The sequence below is a fragment of the Syngnathus leptorhynchus genome, chromosome 6 (genome assembly GCF_054491065.1).
Source record: "Syngnathus leptorhynchus isolate UIUO chromosome 6, UIUO_Slep, whole genome shotgun sequence".
Taxonomy (NCBI): domain Eukaryota; kingdom Metazoa; phylum Chordata; class Actinopteri; order Syngnathiformes; family Syngnathidae; genus Syngnathus; species Syngnathus leptorhynchus.
In genome coordinates, this window is record NC_141200.1 from 7720806 (window position 1) to 7732435 (window position 11630).

The window sequence follows — 11630 nt, forward strand, 5'->3', positions numbered from 1 at the left end:
GAAAACTAATGCTCAAATTCTGACCAGGACAGAGATAGGACTGCATGACTTTGATCCTGATGGCTTTTCATTGAATCCCAATCAGCTCTTGAATTGATTTTTTTAAATAGATTTTCATTCTGATTTGAAAAACAACCAACGCAGCACAAGACGAAGATGCATGTGTTTTTGTCATTTGCAATGATGATCATATAAGTTGGAGCAGAGGGGCTCAAAATGGTGTCAAGTGCTTGACGTTGACGGATGGGGGACACGCTGATCCTCCCTGAGGCCCGCATGCCACTTTCGACCCCCGCTGACATCGCTGGCCCTTTGTAATGTAAAGCTCTATACACATTTTTAGTGTATCACTCTTTGCTCACACAAACTACATACAGCCTGGAGGCCATTTCTCACCCGCCGTCCATTTATTCAGCCATCCCTTGAGATATTGGTGACCTGGCTTGTTGGAATAAGAACTTATATTACTGCTACTTATTGAAAGAGGGGAGAAAGAGATTATTGGCATTTCCATTCATTTTATCGGTTAAGATGATTTGAGATTTGAGTTTTTGTGTGTGTTTTGAGGGCTTCAGCCTAAAATGGGTGCATGACAAAACACTGTGATACACAATACATCCAGCACAAGAGCTTCAGTTTTTTCAGTACTTTTAACCAAATATGGTGTCACGGGTCTGAAGCGGTTTGACTTTGTTGTTTCCATTTCCAGATGTCGACTTTGTTAAAAAGATTTTGTGCTCTCTGAAGCCAATTGATGTTGCTTTTAAGAGCTTACTAAGTGTGCTTGAGAGGGCGAAGCATCATAAAAAGAAGTCACTTTTGTCATTAAAGTGTCTTATGAACTTCTTTGAGGGGGGAGCAGTGTGATTCACATGCATCCACTGAAGCACACAGCCCCTCTGTTCATTACATTATTTGTGTCATTTATTTAGCTGTATTTTAATTTAAAAAAAAGTCCCAAAAATTGTGAATGATTTAGTAACCTATTCATAGTTTCATCGATTAAGTTATTGTAAATAAGAAAAGAAAACTATATGATTAAAGGGCAGAACGGTGATCCACTGGTTAGCACGTCCGCCTCACAGTGCATGGGTCTGCATAAAAAATGTTGCCTTGGCATTGAGGATATGCTCACGCAGACCTCCAGATTCAAACAGTCCCCTGTTGATGTGCCACTTAAGCGCTGCCACATGGAAGTTATTGAGTGTGAAATTGAAAACAGGAACGGCAGCACATTAACGCTGTCGTTGCTCCACGCTCGCACCAATCGACCGGTTCATTCACCTCACATAACAAATCAACATTATCAAGGTGAGCCACTTGAGTTTGAAGATTAGTTTTGCAAAAGCTTGTAAATGGCTCCACGGGGTCCATATTTGCCAATTGTCTGTAAAACCGCCCAAACAATATTGAGGTGAATTATCCTAACAGCTGTGCCTGAGTTGAAGTTTGAACCAGTAATTTGCCACCAACTTTTTTTCCACATGAGAAGGTCGCACTGACTTAATTACTCTTGTAATTTTTAGCTGAGGACAATTAAGTCATATGGTCACTATCAGAGCGGGGTTACAAGCAAGGCCACATACAAAATAATGTGGCGGGCTGGATATGGCCCCCCGGGCCTTGGGTTTTAAACCCATGCATTAAACAGTTGTTGTTCGACGTTATCAAGTTAAAAGGGTTTTAACACTTTAATGCAGTTCCAGCGAGATGTCATCGAAAACTATACAACAATCACTTACTGTAATTCCAGTCTTAAACACGCAAGCCATGTCAGTCTTACGTTAACTTGAAGTTCTGTCGCCATCAATGAAAATACATTTTTCTGGGAGCTTTCCTGAGCTTTGCAATTTGCACTTCCTTTTTAAACTCGAGGATCAACATGTAGTCAACTCCCTTGTTGACATTTTAATCACATCTGTACTCAGCATTGGCTCTGCAGTAGACGGGATGGGGTGAGCCATGTCTCAATTGCATGAGAAAATCAGTGCATAACACGGCACCATTAACGTTTCCTATTTTTGGTTTACAACCGCCGCATTTAAACCTTCACCTCTTTGGTCTCCAAGGTCCGAGCTACTCCCGCCTACATGCGGTTTAATCTTGAAACAGTCATAATCATAGCCAATAAATCCACTCTTTCATCCTTTATTTCCCTTTCTGCTGCTCTCCTACTGTTTAGCTGTAAATTTAAATCGTTTTCTTTTGGCTTTCAGATAGTTTTTTCTGTCCTCAGTCTTGATGTTGGCAAAACAGAGCGGACACATTTCCCTCTTGAATGCTCCTCCTTCTCTTCGCTGCCGCTTTAACGTCATCAACCAGATTGTGAGGTGTCACAATAGGGCAAATTGGTTTCTGGGGTTGCTTGGTTTCCCTGGGTTAATGGTCTTCAAAGGCGGGTTAACTACTGGTAGGCCACTTTTATCATCCAGGGTGTCGTTTATCAGTAAGTGACAGCTGATTGTGATCCTTGTGGCCATTTTGCACATATTTCCCTTTTGTCAAAATATTTGCAAGCAATAGAGGCAAAGTGAACCTAATAATGAAAATCCCCGAATACGCCTACCCAAAAAGGTTTGTAGTTGCCTACATATACCACATGATGGCACCAAAGCACTACCGTGGTATCTGAAACTAACAAGTTTTTCAAGCACCGTCACTCTGATAATTGTTTTGCCTTGAGTTCAAACATCACATAATTTTGTCCGACAAATGTCCACTGTTAAATGTTGAAACACCATGAACGGGCTTACAAAACTAACATTGGTGTTTTGGTGCTAATGTATTAGCACAAATCGCACAGCAACATTTCTAGACATATAATGTTACAAACATCTGCAAAGAAAATAAGTATTTACCTTCTATATAACTGTTTTTACCTTGTATTTTTTGGTCATGCATTTGACTACAGTAGAGCACTATTTCTCTGATTAATTTCACAAAATATTTTGTTCTTTTATTTGGGACTGCAACAAATCAATGACATATTTCAAAGGAAAAAGATGAATTGAAACATAAGTCAAGGCATTGCAAGATAACTGCTCAGGGTCAGCTGTCAGACACATCCAACAATTTTGCTGGATTTCTTTGCAAACGCTTACATTTTTCTATGTGTATCCCCCGCTTTTTTGAGGGAGGATGGCATGACCTGCAATCTTTTTCTTGTCATCTTGAATTCAATCTGTTTCCACACCGCAAGGCTTGCATTTAACTCTTCACTTGCGGTTTGATGATCACAGAAGGTTCTGCAAAAATGTCTGTGTATCTAATCACCAGTGAAAATGTGGTTTTTTGGTATGCAGGTTTATTGTTTATTTCTCCAGTGAATGCTTAATATCCCCAAAATATTTTCTGAAATGAATGCTGATGATTATTATTGTTATAAAAATAATAATATTGTACTGTACCCAGTCTTTTTTGTTCTTTTTTTTAGGGGGGGGACAAATCAAGTTGCCCATTGGCAAATTTAAAAACATTGAAGTGGAAATCAAGTCAAATGATTTCTTTACAATGATATATTCTATTCATCCCACACTAGTCTGAACATAGCATTTTGATGAATATTACCTTTGTGGAATATGATTCAATGAGCAAAATCCACTTCATTTTGGCCATTTCAGTAAGTCACTTTCGATTGATTGTAAAATGACCTCACAGAAACTAATCAAAGCTCACGGTTTTTCTAGGTTTGGTCATGTGATGTTGTCAAACTGTGCCCTTACTTGATGAGAACAGATGGATTCTCAAGTTTAATTTAGATTCCACAAACACAAGAAAAGTTTTGACTTGATGTTTAACTTATAATATACTGTAAGCAAAATAAAACAAGACACCATATAGTCATATAGGGTCAGAAAATGGGTTGGCTGGATGGTGGTAGGAGTAATAATCCTTCACAAGCCCCACATAACTCGTGAATATCCACTGGGTGTCACTAGTTTGCCTGTGTGCAATCTTTTTGCCAGCAGGCCCTGATGACATGTGGCTTGACATTTGTCTTTCCTCAAAAAGAATCAGTTTGCACAGATTTGGTAAATTGTATCAAGGATCTCACACTAAAGCTCCAATTGTTTGACTCACAATGGCTGCTGCTGTTCATTTATGTCCAACTTCAATACAAAAGGAGGAAAAAGTAAGGATGTATCAACTTAAAACAATAAATATGCAAATGAGCAACAAGTAATCAAAGTTCAGGCAGAATTGTTCAGGTCATTGAACTGGAATCAAAAATGAAGAACAAAACGAGCGAGGAAATGACTTGAGTTTGCGGTAAATTAGGCACGGCCTGATAAAATGGATTAGTGCGCATGTTCAGAGCGTGTACCCAACACACATATCCAACACGCGCACTCGTTAGGATTGGTGGGAAGGTGAAGTCCTTGTGAAATTCAATGTATTGTAAATTTGACATACTGCCAAATTTGAATAATTAAAACAATACTGGATAACAGCAGATTTGAATGAAGTTATTTTACAGCGGCGGAGGGGAAACTCGTACCAGACGCACGCAAGCGCTACTGAGCACTGTTTTACCCACATCCCCAAAAGTCATAAAAAGTATAATCACAAATAAATAAAAATAAATAAATAAATGATCGGACGGACAGATACCAAAACACCATGTGTCACAATACAGTACCATATAGTCATTCCACATGTGTTAGCAATTACCTTTACACATGTATGATATATTTTGAAACAAGGGCCATGCTTTATTCTCTAGTATTCATTTGTGTAGGGTCCAGGAAATGGTCCAAGTCAGCTGGGATAGGTTCTAGCACACCCTTTGTGAAGATAAACGGGATGGATAGATGGACGGACGGACAGATTATGGGAAAAAAAACTCTTTCAAATAAGTCAGGTATTTTTTTTCTCTTAGTATATATTTTTTTACTTTTGTCAGTTCACAATGTTGGCAACACTTTGGGAACATGCTCATTTGATAACATAAAAGCCTGAGCCAATGCTAACCAGCTTTTTTTTTCCTTTTCAATACAAGCACTATGAAAAGAAGAAAAGCATATTTACTCTGGTGCTGATAGAAATGTTTGAGTCTTTACTTTTAGCTTATACTCAAAGGAGTTAACTTAATACTTTTATCAAATTCCACATTTCCGTCAGTACATTACATCTGTCATCTACTTGTTATCATTATCTGTAATTCTAATTTAAAATTGAATGTCAGTACTTTTGTAGCATTTTTGCATATTACAGGATGAATAAGCAGCATACCTTTTCCCACTTTCAAATGGATGGCATGTGTCCTACTCTGTTGTCATGGCGATGTGTCATTTCTCTGCACTTGCTTTATTTTTCTTTAAAGCCTATGCAAGCTCACTAACAGTTGTGACAGTGAAGGTTGTTTCCAACCCTACCCTCTCCTGCATGTAAAGAGTTAAAAAAAAAAAAAATTTGGAATAATAATGAGTACATTGACTTGTTTCCCTATTTGGTTCTCTCGGCCTTGCCTTACATTGCTTCTATATGCATAGAAGTGCAACGTTCTTCCCATAGAGATAGAGGAAGCTTTGAAAACAAAGATTTCCCCTGAAATTGAAATAAAGTCTTCGAATTTCTGTTCATAATTTTATATCAACTCCATGTCAGTCACCAGTCATGACACTCACGGCACAGCATTACCTCTGTTTGATACTATGCTTTTTGTGTGTGTGTGTGTGTGTGTGTGTGTGTGTGTGTGTGTGTGTGTGTGTGTGTGTGTGTGTGTGTGTGTGTGTGTGTGTGTGTGTGTGTGTGTGTGTTTGGGGCAGAGGGGTTGAAAGCACTTAAAATCTTTCACTGTGATTAAGGAGCTGCAAGCCCGGTTATCGCTGCTGGCAGCATTATTATTAATGTTTTTATCAAAACCTGCAAACTTTGAAAATGCCGTTTTACTTTAAGCACCAACCTGCTTAGTGTACATTTCTTTTTTTTTTTTTTTTTTTAATCAAAGCCCCACTCTTTAATTGCAGCTCCGGCAACAAGGCTAGGCATTAATAATCGATTTGTGAGGAGAACATGTCACTTGTTTTATTTGGACTTTGTGGAGGAGAGGTATGAATTGAATGTCTCATCATCATAATTTCATACATATTACACACACAGTCATAGTAGAAATTAGAACTGTCAGCCGGTGATTAATTATTGTATGTATTAGATAGTGCTGAGTTAATGCAGTGACAAAGGGATCTTATGTAACCTACTGAAATGATGAAGTTGCATTTTAAAGCTGACAGAAGATAACAGTGGTGTATAATGAAGTTGGAGAGCCACAAAAGTTGAACACATTTATGAAGTCATTCATCAAACCTCACTACATGAATTGAGTAAAGTGAACTTTTCACCTGTGGAAGCAGCCCTTCATCACAAATGCCACCAAATTAGACTTCATGGAAATGTGCAGATCAGCAGATTTGTCACAAGCAAACCGACACATTGTCAAATACAAACACACCTTGTCAACAACTTTGCTGAACATTTTAGTATGTCTCGATGATCAGAAGCGAAGCTGATGTTAACATGTGCGAACACTTGAGCTCTATTTAGCCGTTGGTGTTGTCATGGGCAGAGAAACTTAATGAGCGAGCAGTACGGTGTATATTAGCCTCACTGTTATATCACAATCCAGCAATATTCAAAACAGCGAGCTCAGTCTCATTTTGGGAAATAGGTTTCACACATTGCCTGTACAAGGTTCATATTGAGGTTTCCTAAATGCAACGGTTGGATAGTCGTCATTATGCATGTTGAGTTTTCGCTCACACCTGTAACCACTCCTCTGCATGAACACAAGCTTTTGTTCATCACAAAAACACAAGGCCACATCCCCAGAAAAATATTCCGGGGGGGGGTCATTATTATCAAGGCAGGCAGACAAAACAAAGTATTGTTCCGTATGAGTGTTTTCCTATTACATTTGAACAGGGAGCAAATTAGAACAAGTAGCGTCTGGATGCCAGGTGCAGTGAAGTGGTCGCTTTGCATATCAGAGAGGCTCTGTTACAGTTCGTATTTGTTAGTCGATGCCATCGCCGAATGAGAGCTCGGCATCAACGCACACCTATACAGGTGCTGGTGTGCGAGACTGAGCAGTGATATGGTAGACAATCAGGCAGAAGGAAGCCATTTCCATTATAGCCGCTGGCCTTGCCATACATATTCAGACACTGGGGTCGTTAGCAGATGAAAAGTAGTTTTGCATGACAATGAGCGCGCCAGGTCACCGGAGGAGAGGGAAGGCATTTCAGCCACGGCGTAATTGGTGTAAGACCGTAGGGAGGCAACAATTTACAGTGCCATTGCTTGAATTTGTCTCTCTCTCTCTCTGTCTGAACAGAACATCTGCTTGCATAATGGAGCCATTGTTATTAGCCTGCACTGTCTGATATTTAAATCACACATACTGGCACTGGGTTAGATGCAAATAGCTGTCTGGTGAGCTAGCAAACTAGTTATCATCTAATTCAGGGTCACCAACATGGTGCCCGCAGGCACCAGGTAACCCCCAAGGACCACATGAGGAGCCCTCTGGCCTTTTCCAAGAATAGTTTGCCAGTGATGGGGCTTTTGATTTTCCATGTATTTTGTGTGTGATCATTTGAAAATCCAAACACTGGCAAAGATTCATAGAAATAAAGTGTTGCATTTTGTGTTTAGAAATTTGCTAAATTATTGTGAAAAATCTTCAAATCAGTATCTTTCCCTCTGGCAGTCTGCATTGGCTTTAAAATGTCCACACACTTGTTTAAATGGCAAGATGTCATAATGTCAAAAATAATGAGACCAAGATAAAGCTCGAAAACAAAACTCTCAGTTTTCTGCTAAAAAGAAAACCACAGTTTCCTGGTTTGTTTTTACTTTTTAATTGATTAGTGGAAGATGTAATAGAAATTAAAGTTGAAATTATTTATCTTGGGCTATTTCTTTTTTTTTTACACAAAATCCTGGTATTTGAACAGGGGTGTGTAGACTTTATAGCCTCTGTGTGTCTGTGTGGTCAATATTGCTTTTGGCTTCTATGTTTCATGGGAACAGACGGTTATACTGCTTGGAAACACCAACCTGTGAACACAAACTCAATTTACATGGTTCCTTTGTGTTACTTTTGAACCCTACTGATGCAATGGCAACGTGTTAGCAAACATGACATGGACTGCAGATGTTGTGAGTTCATTGCAGGCCGAGACCACTGATCAGTAATCAAGATCAACAGCACGTGCGCCAATTCACACTCAATTTGACAAAGCGAACATGCTTTACCGCGTCTCTTTTCCCTGACTTCTGTTTTTATTTGGTCCTTTCTTCTCCCCCCTACACTCTTTTCTTTTTATATGCTGTCGTATATTTGTAAGCTCTTTGGCCCGAGTTGTCCAAGGAGCAGAAAGTCATTAAGTGACTGAGGGGGTGACAGCTTGCTGATGGTTCGGCCTGAGAGAACACAAGCTCCCCGAACGCGGACCCCGCTGCGGCTACACAGATTAGCTCATTACAACTGTGTGTGTGTTAGTGTGACCGTAGACAGAAAGCAAAGGACAGCAGGTGATGAAGGACCTCAAATGTACTTTGATTCCTTGAACCCTATTTTGGTAGACAGGTGCCCTTGCTCAAATTCATTTTCGTGCCAGTGCGCTGACTCGCCTTCGTCGCACCTGATATTTATGTGACGGAAATGCACGTTTGTAAATTTGGTACACGCTAAGCCTCACTGGGCGTTTCTGCAAAGGCTGCCGTTATGCCAATTTCTGCCACTGCAACATCTATAAAAATACCAAAAGAAAGAAAACTCTACTCATGTGCGTGGATAGACTGTACAGTGTGTACATATGTGCGAGATTCTATCCAGCCAAAAATGTCTGATACTAAAATCTAGAAGAATTTGCATGCCTGCAGCTGGCACATGCATGTGTGTGTGTGTAAACCTCATTAAGCAGTCTACACAAGACAGGCCAATTACACTGTATTCTCCTTTTCTTCTCCTCCTCCTCAGTGTCTTCTTGCTCCCATCCCTCCTTCAAAACAAACACAGCCTCGTGCAAATTGCTTAATGGATTGCAAATCACTCTGACCTGGCAAAATGAGCTTAATTGAGGCCATGCATCACGCTGATGTCGGCTGATTTAAAACGGGTAATTGTTTTGGGTGGAAGTAACAAACATTCCCTTGCGTCACTTTTGCGACTTATGATGTACCTCCCTGAAATGTTGCTATAATTGAAGTGTCCAATTAAGATATACAATATGAGGGCATCGATGCTGATTTATCATATCTCTCGACCGCAAACGTTAACCTTGCCCAATTGTTTCTTTTCGACCTAGGACAAACCCTGTTCACTTTAAAAGCCAAAATATGTAGAGTGGTGCCTTGGGATATGAGTAATCCAACTAACGTGTTTTTTGAGATAGAAGCCAATGAAACTTCAGACACGAGTGCTGGCTGTATGGTAGCAGTGAACACACCTCTGCTCACTTCACAACGAGAAGCAGTTTGGCAGATAGTGAAGAGTTCTTGAAAAAAAATAGGCTTCAAGCAGTTTTATGACTCTCCCAGATGACGTTTACTGTCAAACTAAGCAAAAAACAGAATTACTCGCGCTATTAAAGTAACCGCATAGAATTGCCTAAAGTTTGCTACCTTAATGCTAAATGCATCAAACACAAATGATGGGGCAACACATGTAAACAGACAATCAAATATTACTCTCAGAGACTAAATATGAAAATATAAATATGACAGCGGCTTGCTTAGTCTATTTTTTTAATGCTTCGTGTGTCTCACACTGCCCCCAGGTGGCCAGGACATACAGAAGGAGCAGCATAATGTACTGACTTTTACAGAAGTGAATGTGAATAGTAGCTAAAATAGTCAACAATGTTGAGGCACTATTTTTGTGTTAATACATTTATAAATATAAGCATAGCTTTCTTTTCTTTATTTTTTATTTTTTTGCTTCTTGTATGCTCTTGCTGCTGAAGGAGATTCCTATTGATTTTAAAAATGTGTTTTAAATAATAATTGATGGAAGATAAGCGTTTTTCACTTATCCTAACTTACCTTAAAACATACACAAATGCATGGTCTCTTCATACCTAAGTAAGAGCCCTAAGTAATATTTTTACATCTGACGTCAAGTGAAAAAAACCCTAGCAATTATTTTATCACACACACAATTTATTTGCCCTAGTTAATGATGGTGCTAAGTCTTCATTAATTTGGCTTTTAAAGTCTGTAAAAACTATACAATATAATGTAACAGCAATACAGATAACACACTAACAAGACATTAAGAAGCATACATAAGTAAATTGGGCTTGTTAAAGTGTCACCCGTGCTCTTCGAAATGTGACCTACACGTAATAAATTATTTGAATTGTGGAAGTGTATGGTAATTTTTTTCTGCAACAGCACCTTAAAAAAACGCATGAAAAAGTTAACTTCAGCTTCCTGTTGCCATTAGTTAGGAATTTTGTTGGAGTTATTTCTTGTCAAAGATAACAGGGGTATGTTTAAAAACCTCAGCCGTGAAATATTCTTTAAAAAAAATTAAATTGTTGTTAAAAATAAAAATGCAATGTGTACTCACGCTGGGCAGAAGGAACAGCTTGAGAAAAACAAAGGAAACCTTTAAAAATACGCAGTGCACAGTAATACATTAATTAATTTCAGTTTTGCAGGAATGTTGAGAAATGATGCAGATGCAGGAGGTTGAGAAAAAATGTCAAACCACTGTCATACATTCCAAAGTTATCTTGAATAAAACCTTCACAAAAGCCTTCCTAGGTATGGTTAAAATATGTACGTATGTAAATGTATATACATAAAATTGGCAAATGCAGCATCTTGGGGAAATGCAGATTTTTTATATTTTTTCAAATCCTCATCTTAACTGCCTTCTGCTACATATTGAAGGAGAAATAGATTTTTTGCTCTGAGGTGAGTGCAAAAACTGAGGCAAGCAGAAAACACCAGAAAATGAGCCTGTGAGTTTTTAAGTTATTTTCATACGACGTTGCAGCAGTGATTATTTTCTTGTGCATTAAATTGCACCCGTCCTTGAGTTTTTAAACTGCGTAAGCAGAATATTCAAGAAAATAGAGTCAACTTGACAAACGAGGGTCGACGTTCAAAAATTGCACCACATATTACCTGATCCATGAAAGTCTTTGGAAGGGCTTTGAAAAGCCCTTGACCGGTGCCACTGGCCCTTTAAATTGAGTTGAATCATCTACGCCTGCAAAATAGTTGTCCAAAACAAGTGGAGGGAGGGCTCAGACTGTGCGTGTGAGTGTGTTGGGATGGCCAATGGCGACAGAGAAGGAATGAACGGTTCCCATGACCCTCTTGGTCCAAGTGGAGGCCTCTTTGAGTTGGAAAGAGTGCCAATGATACTCATCAACACATTCATTGACCCACTGCAGCCTTATCGAAAGTGATCTCAGACTCAGCTCAGCAGCAGCTCCGAATGCAGTCAGTGGAGATAATCATCAAGCTCAAAGAAACTTTTGTCGCTCAGCTCGGTGGCCGATTCTTTTCGAGTGTGTGTCAGAAACAGTCCGGAACTCTCGGCGTTGAATCGGTCGCTGAATATTGATGAGACTCGAGCAGATCTAAAATATGGATTTGCTAATCAGAGCTAA